This window comes from Hippocampus comes, unplaced genomic scaffold, assembly GCF_001891065.2.
Source record: "Hippocampus comes isolate QL1 unplaced genomic scaffold, H_comes_QL1_v1.1 scaffold85, whole genome shotgun sequence".
Taxonomy (NCBI): Eukaryota; Metazoa; Chordata; class Actinopteri; order Syngnathiformes; family Syngnathidae; genus Hippocampus; species Hippocampus comes.
Window position 1 is genome coordinate 1,217,831 of NW_017805540.1, and position 12,299 is coordinate 1,230,129.

The 12,299-nt window shown below is 41.8% G+C and overlaps 1 protein-coding gene across 3 annotated transcripts in view; it reads right to left on the reverse strand.

The window, feature by feature from the left end:
• dpp6b (dipeptidyl-peptidase 6b) overlaps window positions 1-12,299 on the reverse strand; it is an 82,758-nt gene that overhangs the window by 22,248 nt on the left and 48,211 nt on the right. The window lies entirely within an intron of this gene.

Below are 12,299 nucleotides of genomic sequence, written 5' to 3' on the forward strand. Positions count from 1 at the left end.
TGGATCTGAAGCAAGGGTTTTTATTAAACAAGAAAAATAAGACAGTATAACGGACAAGCAATTGGTTTTCTTGAATGGTTGAGGATAGTGAGCCCCCCCCCCCCTTAATTGAATTGTAGCTGTAGAATTGAGCACTATAGTTATCCATTTTCAGTTTTCATTAGCCGCCTGGCAAGCCGATTCCGGTGAGGCTCACCGTTAGTTTGATCGGTGATCTAGACGTCTAACACACACACGTGCATATATCCATTCAAGTGGTCACGGTGAAAGAGGAGCCAACCACCCACATCAGTCCAGCTGTTGATATTCTTGTAGCTAATTAAACCTTCTCGGTGTGTGTCTGAAGCAGATGAGCAGCCTACTGAACCGTCTACGAGTTAATGAAGTGTGTGTGCGCGTGTGTGTGTCAGTGTGTGTATATGAAGGATGAGTCCAGCTCACTAAACAGTGTTCACACATACCAATTTTAACTTCTTATTCCATTTAAAAAATGTGACAGACCTCACAAACAATAAATAACTCGACAATCGCAAGTTTACTGCCTGTCCAAGTACCAATTAGGAATAGCGCCAGGCAATCTGGGCATCCACATAAATAAAAAACCAGTGGAAGAGCTAGAAGAAGCTAGGCTAACTGTTAGCTTATTTGGTCATTTGCATTTACCCTGCCTAAAAGGTGCTAGCAAGATTTGAATGTAGCCTCATTCCAATATGCTTTAATATTCCTCTGCCAAAGCTGAACTGCTGCTAGCGTACCATATTTATGTTTGGTCATCCACTTTTCCTATGTTCACTCGTCCTTTACGCTACCGGTAAAAGTCCATCTTTTTCACCGCCACTTCCACTGACGTAGAATGGTGGGGATAAAGCTGTCATATCAATTTTCCACATTCAGAGGTAGTAACAAGGGCGGAACGGTGAATGTGTCAGGGAATGAAAGAGCCAATCTCTGTGTGAAGTCAAGTCAATCTTATTTGTGCAGCCCTGAATCACCAATGAGCCTCAACGGGATTCACAAGCCCACCGTTGTCAAATATTAGTGACATCTCCTGATCTCAACTCTTCATAGTTAGCAGGCTACACTTAATGGTTGACGATGGACGGCCAATCGCCGGGTTGCAACAAATTCCTGTAGCTGCATCTTTAACTGGATTCTCAAAACTGCTCCACCTCCACTAGCATCAACTACTAAAATGGTCTTTTAAAAGGACTCCCCAAATTTAACTTTCTAGTTGTAATCACGTCGAGGAGAGGTGAGCACATTACTCACTGGTGTCTTTTTACTTGCTAAACTAATTAGTCACGTCATGGATTTTTAAAGTGCTGGTAGTCTGCGTGTCATTAAATGGTCCAGGCTCACAACACTGTGCTGATAAAGAAGTGCTTGATGTAGTGAATCAGGTCTGCTAATAGAGTCCGACCTCAACATGGTGGAGCAGCAGTTTGTGCTTGAAGAGCCTGCAATATCAGAGCAAATAACTTGTAGACAATTTGAAATCTGCATTCTCACTTGTCAAATGTTTTCAATTATTATTTGATAGTTTTATTTCAGATTAATTTACATTTAATTTGGACTTTCATATGACATTTTAATTGCACATTCGTGGCTTGAAAATGGCAGGCCTTCGACCAGCCTGCCTGCCAAGTCATGGGTGGAGAAACTCAGTGTTGGGGTGTTTACGTAAATTAGATGAATTGTCCATCCATCCATCCATTTTCCGAACCGCTTAATCCTCACTAGGGTCGGGGGGGATGCTGGAGCCTATCCCAGCCGTCATCGGGCAGTAGGCGGGGGACACCCTGAACCGGTTGCCAGCCAAACGCAGGGCACACAGAGACGAACAACCATGCGCGCTCACACACAGACCTAGGGAAAATTTAGTGTGTTCAATCAGCCTGCCATGCATGTTTTTGGAACGTGGGAGGAAACCAGAGCACCCGGAGAAAACCCACGCAGGCCCGGGGAGAACATGCAAACTCCACACAGGGAGGCCGGAGCTGGAATTGAACCCGGTACCTCTGCACTGTGAAGTCGACGTGCTAACCACTGGACTACCGGGCCGCCCTAGATGAATTGTGATGCCACAAAATCCAGAAGGGTAACGACATATTTTATTGGTTGTTTGATTTCACACTTGACGGGTAGGTCAACCAATTGTATACAAGCCATTCAAAGTCAACATTCCTTTAATGTATGTAAAACACATTGAATCGGACTGTGTGTGTGTGTGTGTGTGCGCGTGTGCGTGTGCGTGTGTGTGTGTGTGTGTGTGTGTGTGTATAAATAAAGCACCATTGGGCCTCAGAGCTACAGTTAAGCTCTTATAATTCAAGATAGCTCCACATGAACACCTCAACCGTGTGTGTGTGTGTGTGTGTGTGTGTGTGTATGTGTGTGTGACCGTCTCTGCGCTGTGCTGCAAATCAATAACGAACGCAGTGAGTACACACAGAAAACAGCAGGACCATCAATAAGATGATTTATTGCAGCGAGGGTAATGATTTTGGAGGCGCACATTGGTACATTACACTCACAAGATATTCACCTGCCGCACTTTTCTGATAGCCGATAGGACCGACACTGCTGAAGATGTCATGGATATTGTTGCCTGAGCCCAAAATAGAGCAACAGAATGCAATGACGGGCGGCCACCATTAAACGTCCTGTTCTATCACTCTGAGGGCATTTTAATGCACCAGTGAAGTGCATCAGCCTGACACACACACACACACACACACACACACACACACACACACGTCCATACAGTACACGAGTGTGACAGCTGTATGTGTGCACCGTGACGGTGGTGAAATGACTTTCCACATTGCAGCCTTGCAGGTTTGGAAGCGCGTGTGAGTAAATATTTAGTTCTGGTCGCGTCTCCCCCCCGTGACTAATTGGCCCTGGGCGCCTGATGGAAAGAGGTGGAAACGTTCTAGACGGCTACTTAAAAAAAGATTTTCAACGCATCACACCCATGGTTTTGCCCAGCAGGCTGATTCAGGCTGGCAGAGGAGAGTGAGGAGCACTGAACACATTCATGAGCTTGCATCCTTATTAATGTCATTCTGGCAAACTAATCTACATTGTCATCCGGCATAGGCCAATGTTATCAAATACGCAAAAAGACGAGCATAATGAGCATGATAGCAAGATTAAAAACGGGTGTAGAATTGAGACAATTCGTAATCACCAGAATTTTGTGCTTTGTAGCAGCACATTTTAGCAAGCCTGGTGAAACAGGTTACCAAGATGTTGGGGGTACCAAAATTGAAGATCAGTGGAGAATTGCAAATGGCTGAAGACTAACAAGCTGAGTACAAACTGCAATGATGATTGGAAGTTTGCATTTACTTCCAGTTCACACATTTTATCACGCGAAGCTAAATAGGCCACCACAATAACAACATTAAAAGTGTAAAATTGCAACCAAGAGAACACAATCAACATTTGGAATAAACCGCATTCTGTGTTTTATACCAGGTAGCAATTTTCAGCATGAAAAAGCTCAGCTTCACAGACTACCAACGATGAAAAGTATACCAAGATTGAAGACCAAGAAAGAATTGCGACCTAAGGAGAGACAACCATTCAGGGTCAATTTCTGTTTTTATTTCGTACCAATGACCACATTTTGGATGCTGGAAAGCTAAGCTAAACAAGCTACGATGAAATATCTGATTCCAAGATTGAAGATTAGTGGAGAATTGCAACTTGGAAAACTCTAAAAAGCATGTATACAATATGTAGTAATACAAAGAATCAACTGTACTGGGTGTTTTATAATAGTTAGCAACTTTCAGCATGCTAGCAAGCTAGGATGAACATGCTACCACAATGAAAAGGGAATAAAGATTAAAGATCAGTAGAGACATACAACAGAGTGAAGACTAATGAGCTACGTTTAGTGAATGCTGTTCTGAAACAGTGAGAGTCCATATTGAATACCAATTAGCAAATTTTAACATTCTCACGAAATGAGCAACCGGTAAATCGGCGCCCATGATAAGCAGGATACCGAGATTGAAAACCAGTGGAGAATTTTGACTGGCGTAGCGCAAAAAAAAAAAAAAAAAAATTATACGAGCCATCTCAATAATCATAAGAAACAGTAACTTATATTTAGCGCCAATCAACACATTTTAAGCAATCTAGCCAGGGAGGCTCACAATAACATGTTCCCATCCTTCAGTGCGTACATAGCTCACTTTTTCTTAAAATAAATGTGAAAAAAATGAATCATCTACCTTTGAGCCCAGAATTTTAAGAGCAACACAACTAATGACATGTATTTATTCATATTTCTCATGCTCCTCCATAGAATCAGTTGTTTTTATTATGCCTGCGGAGCATTTATATCCTCCTACTCCAGAAAAGGGGGCTCTGAAAATGAACATAAAATGTTTGAACATCATGGAAAATAGAAAAAAAAACTCTAAAGTGACACATGGAATTCTTCTGGACCTGATGTTTTCTTGGCGCGCTGGCCTCCCAGCGGGGGTGTGCGAGCTGAAAGATATGTTCCAACTTTTTGCTTGGATTTTCACACACTGAAGCGCAGTCACGCACAAACGCTAAAGTGGGTTCCGGCCATACCGATAATCCAAGAAAGCAAAGGCCCGATTCTCAAATGTCTCCAAAAGATTATGCTGCGCTTCCGAGTGTTTAACTCGGGATAGTCTTTCGGAGACATCCGAGAATTTGCCCTTTGCCGACTTTGATCGCGAGGGAAAGAAAACAATCCATTTCGGCACGCTTGTCAATTTGTCTAACCCCCTCGCTGAAGCGCGGACATTTTTGACACGCTCACCACAAAACCCCCACATTACCCTCACTGTTCTCCATGAGGGTTACCTTATCTCCAAATCCATTTGCTACAATTTTCCCGTCACTTGGAAACACGCACTTTAAGAGTGAAGCCTCTTTTTCCGGTCAAGCTTCCTTCCACTCTCCCTAATCCGTTCTGCCTCCCACTTTCCCTTTGTCTAAGCATCTCTTTGTCTCTGCTCGCTGCTCAAGTGTGAAATGGATCTTTCGTGATCTCAGCACCTGGTTGCCAAGGGAACCCGAGCACCCACTGGAATCACATCCACAGTCCAGTACAGTTGCACGGTTGATTAGAAGGAATAATAACCGCTGGAGGCAATTATTGCATGTTAACCAAACCCGTGTGACACGTGTGTAAGCCCACGGGATTAAACTTGAATCCAGCACAGACACTGGACACTGGAAACGGGATCCGTGACTCTGCGCAAAACACGAGTCGAAGCGGCGGCCTCCGGACACGAGGGTAAACTTTTCCTCTGACACGGCATCAATAAATCATGGCCGCTCATGAGAGGGAATTAAGAATTTATGCCGGTTGGCTTCCTCAGCTCGCGTTATCCAACTGGTCCACCTCGGCAAACATCGACAAGTGTCGTTATAGATGCCCGAGGCAAGCCGAGGGACACGTTGTTTGGACACAACTGGGGACCTGCATGGCTAATTGTTGACGTCCAAACTGGGATGTTTTGAAAAATATTGTTTTCATATCGTGCTTGGACTCACATCCAAAATATAAGCAATTCACAATGATATGCCAAGATAGTTGACCAGTGTTGCCACGGTTACCTTGAAAAAGTAGCTTAGTGATTTCACTGATGACGTGACTTTAAAAGTAACTTAGTAACTTTACCGATTGATTTGAACTAAATGAGTTTCAACATTTCTTTATTAGTTGCATTCAAAAGACGACTACAACCCCGCTTGACAACGATTATGCAATTACTCGAATGAAGAATTGATTCTAAAACGATGCAATAGTCTCAGCCCAATTAGCAGTACAGATGTTTTAAGTGTGATCGCAATACTGATCAAAACAATCGTGATTAGCATTTTGGCTATATTAATGCAGTCCTAATTATGAGTTTACATTTATAAAATACACCTTGAAATGGTCCCTCCCCAATCACAGATCAGTAGATCACAGATAGGCAAATACTCACGTTCATGCCGATAGTCAATAGTGTTGTTGTTTTTTTGGTGTATTTTTTTAAATAATGGTGATATGTGACTGCATCATTTAGTTCTAAGGTTGCATCATTCACTAAAAACAAGCAGACACCTTCCCCTTCACCTCAGAATTGTCAGACTGACTGATTGTCAGCGCCTCCCTATAATTGCAAACTATCACAACAACATTTAGCATCGTGTTAAAATTCACGCCGAAACCAATACCTTCTCCGAACCAAGTATTTTTATTTTCATGAAGGAAATTTTTTTTTTTTTTGGGTGGGAGGGGGATATAATTTTGCTAGGGACGTGACTAGAGTTCTAATTGAACAGACTGCAGCATATTGCTATGTCGACTTGTTGACTGGCTTTGTGGCCAAACAGCTTGGAGCTCGCTCGCCCAAGTGGCAGCTGGAAGCAAAGTGAATTGGAAAAAAAAAAGCAGCAGTCGCTGAGTCCAAACACTGATTGGACAATCAAGTCACTAGTCAAGTGAAGGAAAGGGAGCTGTTGTGTTGCGCCACCGGGCAACCGTGCACGTCCTTCCGCTGGACACAAAATCATTGGAGCGGTTGCTGGTGAAAATAATGAGGCGACACTTCCTCCCTTCTGTGCTTGATTTGTCCAATGGCGCCAATGTCAAAAAAGTAATAGCGGCAGTCGCATCGCTGACAACATAAGACAAGAGCACAAGTCAAAATAGTGTTCAATGATTCATGCGACGTACCCTTAGTCCCATGATCAGATTTCACTTGACAGTGAATTATTTAACTTCAGGTCACATCCATCATTTGGACACTTAAACTCAGCTACCTGTATTTCAGTCTGTGTGTGTGTGTGAGAGAGAGACATATATAATGTTAAATAAAAGTGTTTGAAATGAATGGGGAAAAAAATGATGTTAATTTAATGTCGCACTCCATAATTATCTTTGTTGGCATTGCCAATGCTTTAAAACGGGCAATTTAAAAGCAGTGGGCAAAAAAAAAAAATATATATATATATATACACATACACACATATATATTTATATTTTTTTCTTTTTTTTAAATACCCCACCCTAAATTGTTCGGATTCCAGGCCCATTCATAAACCAATGTTCCACTGTAAACAGTACGCGGCACACTGTGGTCGGTGAGTACGCACGCTAGAATTGTCTTTGTTCCTCATTAATATGCACGATTACATACACCATCATTCTTTTAAAGCGCCAGCTTATCGTTCCACAACAGCATAAAAATAAAACGTTTTGGGTGACTAAAAGGTGTAAAGAGAAAGCACAAGCACTTTGCTTGGCCATTAAAATTGCAAACCAAGTCAATTAGCCGCTATAAAAAAAACTGAACAATAGCCTCAGAGACCAAACAGTCAATTACTATCCAGCTGTGTCTCTTTAAAAAAAACGTGGAACCTTAAAAAGAAAATCCATGTCATGTCACAAACCCCCCCCCCAAAAAAAAACAGGCACGCTGAGATTTTCTTAGCACCCCAACAAAAGGCAACAACAAGGTGGCTTTGTGTCAAATGAATTGAAGAAAATGTATAAAACGTGAAGGTATCAGTCAGCATTTTCCAGGCTTTGCGAGGCCTTTTCTTGGAAGAAAATAAATAAATAAAAAGAATCCCTCGTGAATGAGGAAAGGAAAGTAAGAATACAAACTATCTTTAAAAAGCGATTTCTCCTGGCGTTCTTTGAATCTTTCAAGAAGCAGGGAAAAAAAATCTATTGATTTAGTCATGATTGGCTCAGCAGGATGTAATTCAGCCTTTTCTTCCAATGCTCGCTCGCTGAAGGGAGGGTAAATTAATCACTGAATGTAGACTCAATGTTACAATGGCGACATTTAATCACTGATCATTTTTCGTGAGCATTTTCATGCTCTCCCAAGCCTGCATTATGAACGCTTCACCTGAAACAAAGAACAACTTGTATATCGTGTTCAGAATAGCGGAGTGTTTAAACAAAGCTCTTAAAATAACATTGATTTCCCAACATGTAAATGTACTGGGAACATTGTTCATTCAATTTTCGATCAAAACAGCCAGAACATTTCTACAAATGTGTTATTCCTTTGCCTCAACGACATTGGAAATCATGTGGTCATTGTAGCATTAAAATCATCGAACTAATAAATACAGACGCTCCCCAGCTTACGAACGAGATACGTTCCGAACGATTGTTCATAAGGTGAATTCGTTCGTAAGTTGCTTCAGTGCTATATTTTGTATGGAATGTATGTTTAAGGCTTATATAAGTATGTTTACTTGCTATTGTTTTGCGTCCAAATGTTTACTTGCTATTGATCGGCGATTGCATCGGCACTGCACCTTTCACGTGTTCCATTATGCGATCTTTCTGTTTATAAATGGTACCGATGGTCGAACGATTCATGTTGTATGCACGTGCAACGCTCAACATTTTCTCACCCGCATCAAGCTTCTTTATTATTGCTACTTTCATTTGAAATGAAATGGCTTGCCTCTTCTTTACCCTTCCACTCTCACTAGAAGCCTTTCGCTTTTCACCAATCATATTGAATAATGTATGCACAAGATATTTAACAACTGGGCAGAAGAAGCCGGATTCGGGGTGGATGCTGGGCGAGCTCTCACAGCGCCAGTATTAGCGGCGGAAAGAAGCACTACACCTGTACTGTACTCGGAAAAAGGCGCGCAAGACAAAATCTAACTTTTTCTTTTCTTTTTCGACATACCCGTAAAAATGTTCGTATGTACTGTTGTTCGTAACTCGGACGTTCGTAAGTCGGGGAGCGTCTGTAGGTGTTTTTGAACAACGGCAAAATTCTAAACTTTTCACTTTTTTTGTTGAGAAAAGCAAGAATCCCACTCAACGGATAGCAGAGGTAATTGCCTATCGATTGGAAAGGACATCTGCCCTGGGACGAGTGCGGTGGAGTAGATGAGGTCAAAAGGTAACATCGGTCAGGAGAGGGCCGTCTTGAGTGCTCAATTTTAACATTGGGGAAATTTATTGAAGCAGCAGTCAAGAATATCTGGCACAAGGAGCTTGACATAACCGTGATAAACGAATACGGAGCTTCTTATTCTTCCTGCAGAGAACTTGTTGCCTCTCAGGGTCTCCATTAAAATATAGATTTAAAATACATGGGCTGGATACACACTTCAAGTGACACAATCGGGATGGAGAAAAAAAAAATCTGTCATACCGGCCAATACAGATACAACAAATGGCCAGATCGGACTCGGGTACATGCCTGTGTCTGCCTAAACAACACGTACAAAAAACAAAACAGAACTGAAAACAACTGCTGAAAATGTAAACTCCAGGAAAAGAATCAACACTAAATACAGTCTAAATATGATTTAATGATTTTCATCATGAAAAAAGCTAAATGTTAATTGTTGGTAGCAGCTAGTGGAGTAATGTGAAGGTTAGCTTCATTTAAGTCAATAACATTCTATTCAATCATATTATTAACGTAGTGTTGTTTTGCGTCCAAATCACTGATAGTGTAATGTTACATTCTCCAACAACAACAAACAAAGTCGCTGGCCGGCTAGCTCGCAGCTAGCCGGCTAACTTTCAAGGAGGCGAGCTTCCATGGAACTAAACTGCACCCATGCACAGAAACAACGCAGAGTGAGCCAAAATGGCGTCAAGTGTAGACACAGGCTAAAAATCAGGAAATAATAGGAATTTGTGAGTACATGTAGGGTGCCATTAGTTGTAGCTCTTGTTAGAATGTCACCATGAAGTAATTATCGTGAGGGTTACATTGTAGATCATACTGTTAAAAGTGAGGACACAGCCATGAACCATGAGCCAGATAGAGTCTTTTGAAACTAGTCCGAGTGTCAAAATGAATGTTGCTAAAGATTACTGTTGTGGCCCAAAGGTTACGAAAGTATTTTTCCCTACATACATGTGACAAAATGTACATTGAAAAGAAAAAAAAATGCTAATCAAATCAGTGAATTTGGGAACTTGGACCTGAAGTATAATTGCCGCCATACTTCCTCCCAGCCTCACAAGTAGAAAGGAAAAGCATCAAGAGAGCGAGGATTGAAACGCTCTCTCGCTCCGGGTTGCCTTCAAAGCATCACAATCAAGAATGTGCCTTCTTTTGCAGCTCAAAACAAGACAGAGAGTGATCACGAATCAGAGAAGGAAAGCATCGATTCATCCCCCCCTGAGCTCGTAACAACTACAGATACACTAATGAAGACATCTGGCCTCTTCTTGTCTATTTATTGGCTTATATGTGGGATTCAAAGGATGCGCTGATGCATTCAAAGCAGGAGGGTTCAACTCTCAGCTGTGCCTCTCAGTTGTGCTTCCCCCTTCTGCTGATTATATCTCTGCATCATTTAAGAGCAAGCCCGGATCGCTAGTTGATGTTAGCAAGGTCAGTGTTGAATCTGTAGCGGGGTAATTCATTAATTCCCCGAAATGTAAACAGTCTTGTAACAAGCTGTCGACAGTGAAAAGAAGCAAAGGCGAGTTGATGCAGGTCACTAGCTGACAAATGAAGACGGACATCGGCACTTTTCAAACATCAGAGAGTCTCCATTTGCGGGTCTGACACCACACACCCTCACCACCTTTTCTACCGAGCCTGTACAATAACTATACAAGCCAGACACCACTGTGCTGCTCATAAAAGTGGGAGCAGGATGCAGTAAAAAAAATAATAAATTGTCAAATGTGATGTGATCCACACGCTAATAAACAAACTATAGTGGATATAAGAAAGTAAATATACACTTTCTGGTGATGTAAAGAGTTGCTTTTGCGCCAAACATACCAATGCTAGGCTATGCTAGTCCTACTGGACTCTTACCAATACAAGAAAAGCTGGCACTCGGAATATATAAAAATATAGTTCTTGGGGTTGTTTTTCAAAGTGGGTTATGCAATCAAACTGAAATTTTAAAGGATAAAAAATAAAAAAATGAAAAAAAGGAATGTATATCTAATGCTCATTACAAGAAGTGTTGTTAGTTCTAATTGTATGCAGTAAAAGAAGCAAACGAAAAAGCATCTTAAAATTTCAGACTATGGACCATTATTCTCTCGTGCACTTTTCCGCCTCAAACAGGGTGCTGGCGACTGGCGTAAAAAGACAAGTCCGTGGTGTTTTTTTGAAAGGCTCCCACTATTACAACAACTCCAATTCATGTAATGGCTAAGTGGTGCATTAGTTTTACTGTAATTTGTTTTTAATTTGCTTCCTGGGCACCGCTGATCTATAGAATGGCAGGCATGACCCCCCCACCCCCCCTTTTTTTTTTTTTTTAATTGATGGCACTCCACATATGCATTCAGTCATTAGCTACTGGATTTATTTCCAACAGAAAATACACATTATCTTTCAAAGTGTGTCCACTGGCTGATGACACATCCACTACGTAAAGTGCTTTCATATTAAAAGTACGCCATTATTTAAGGATTTCTGTGACATTGACTAGTCACTATATTCCCTGCTTTATGATTTACAGCAACCGTCAGAATTCAAAGAATCATGAATGTTTGCACTCTCTTTCCCTGGTTATATTCGGTTGGTGTGCCCAACGTCCATCTGAACAGAAGAATAGATCGATAAAAAATGCGCAAGTGCTTGTCAAAAGACTATGGCCCGAAGTAGACAAGTTGATAGGGTAGAACAATTGAACAAAGCCAGCGGGTCAAACACACATTTTGCAAAGAGGGCTGAACTGAGTCTTGTTGGATGTACACATTAAGCTAACAACCTTAGTTTCTGATAAGCGGCACATACTGCACATGAATGTTCAGTGAAGTTGTCAGAAGTTGTCAACATGGCGGCAGTGGCAGAAACATGGGAAGCGTTTTCAATTGTGGGGAAAAAAGACATCCCCATTAATGGTTTCATATGCTTTTCTTTAAGTGTACTCAACAAGTTTCACTTATTCGATTGCATAGTGTCGATATCGTCATGTTCCCGAGATGGCGCTTTCTGATCGAGTTGGTAAGGCATCGGTTTGGCGTACGGGAGACGGTGGTTCGAATCCGTCGCCCGGCCAAACAAGGTCTGCGTCAGGTGCTGGGGAACCAGAGTACCTTGATGAAAAATGGGCTACTGGAACAAAGCGGAGATGGGCGAGATGCGATAACATGGCTCTGTTAGAATGCTACTACTCAAGCAACCCTAGTCAGAGGGGTTACATGCAGAGAATGCAGGCTGAATGGTTACTTCGAAACCCACAGTCACGGTTGACCACGAAACAACTAGTAGCTCAGTGTTCCAACATCCACAAACGGCAATTGCTGTCACAACTTGAGATTGACGAGGTACAACGCAGGG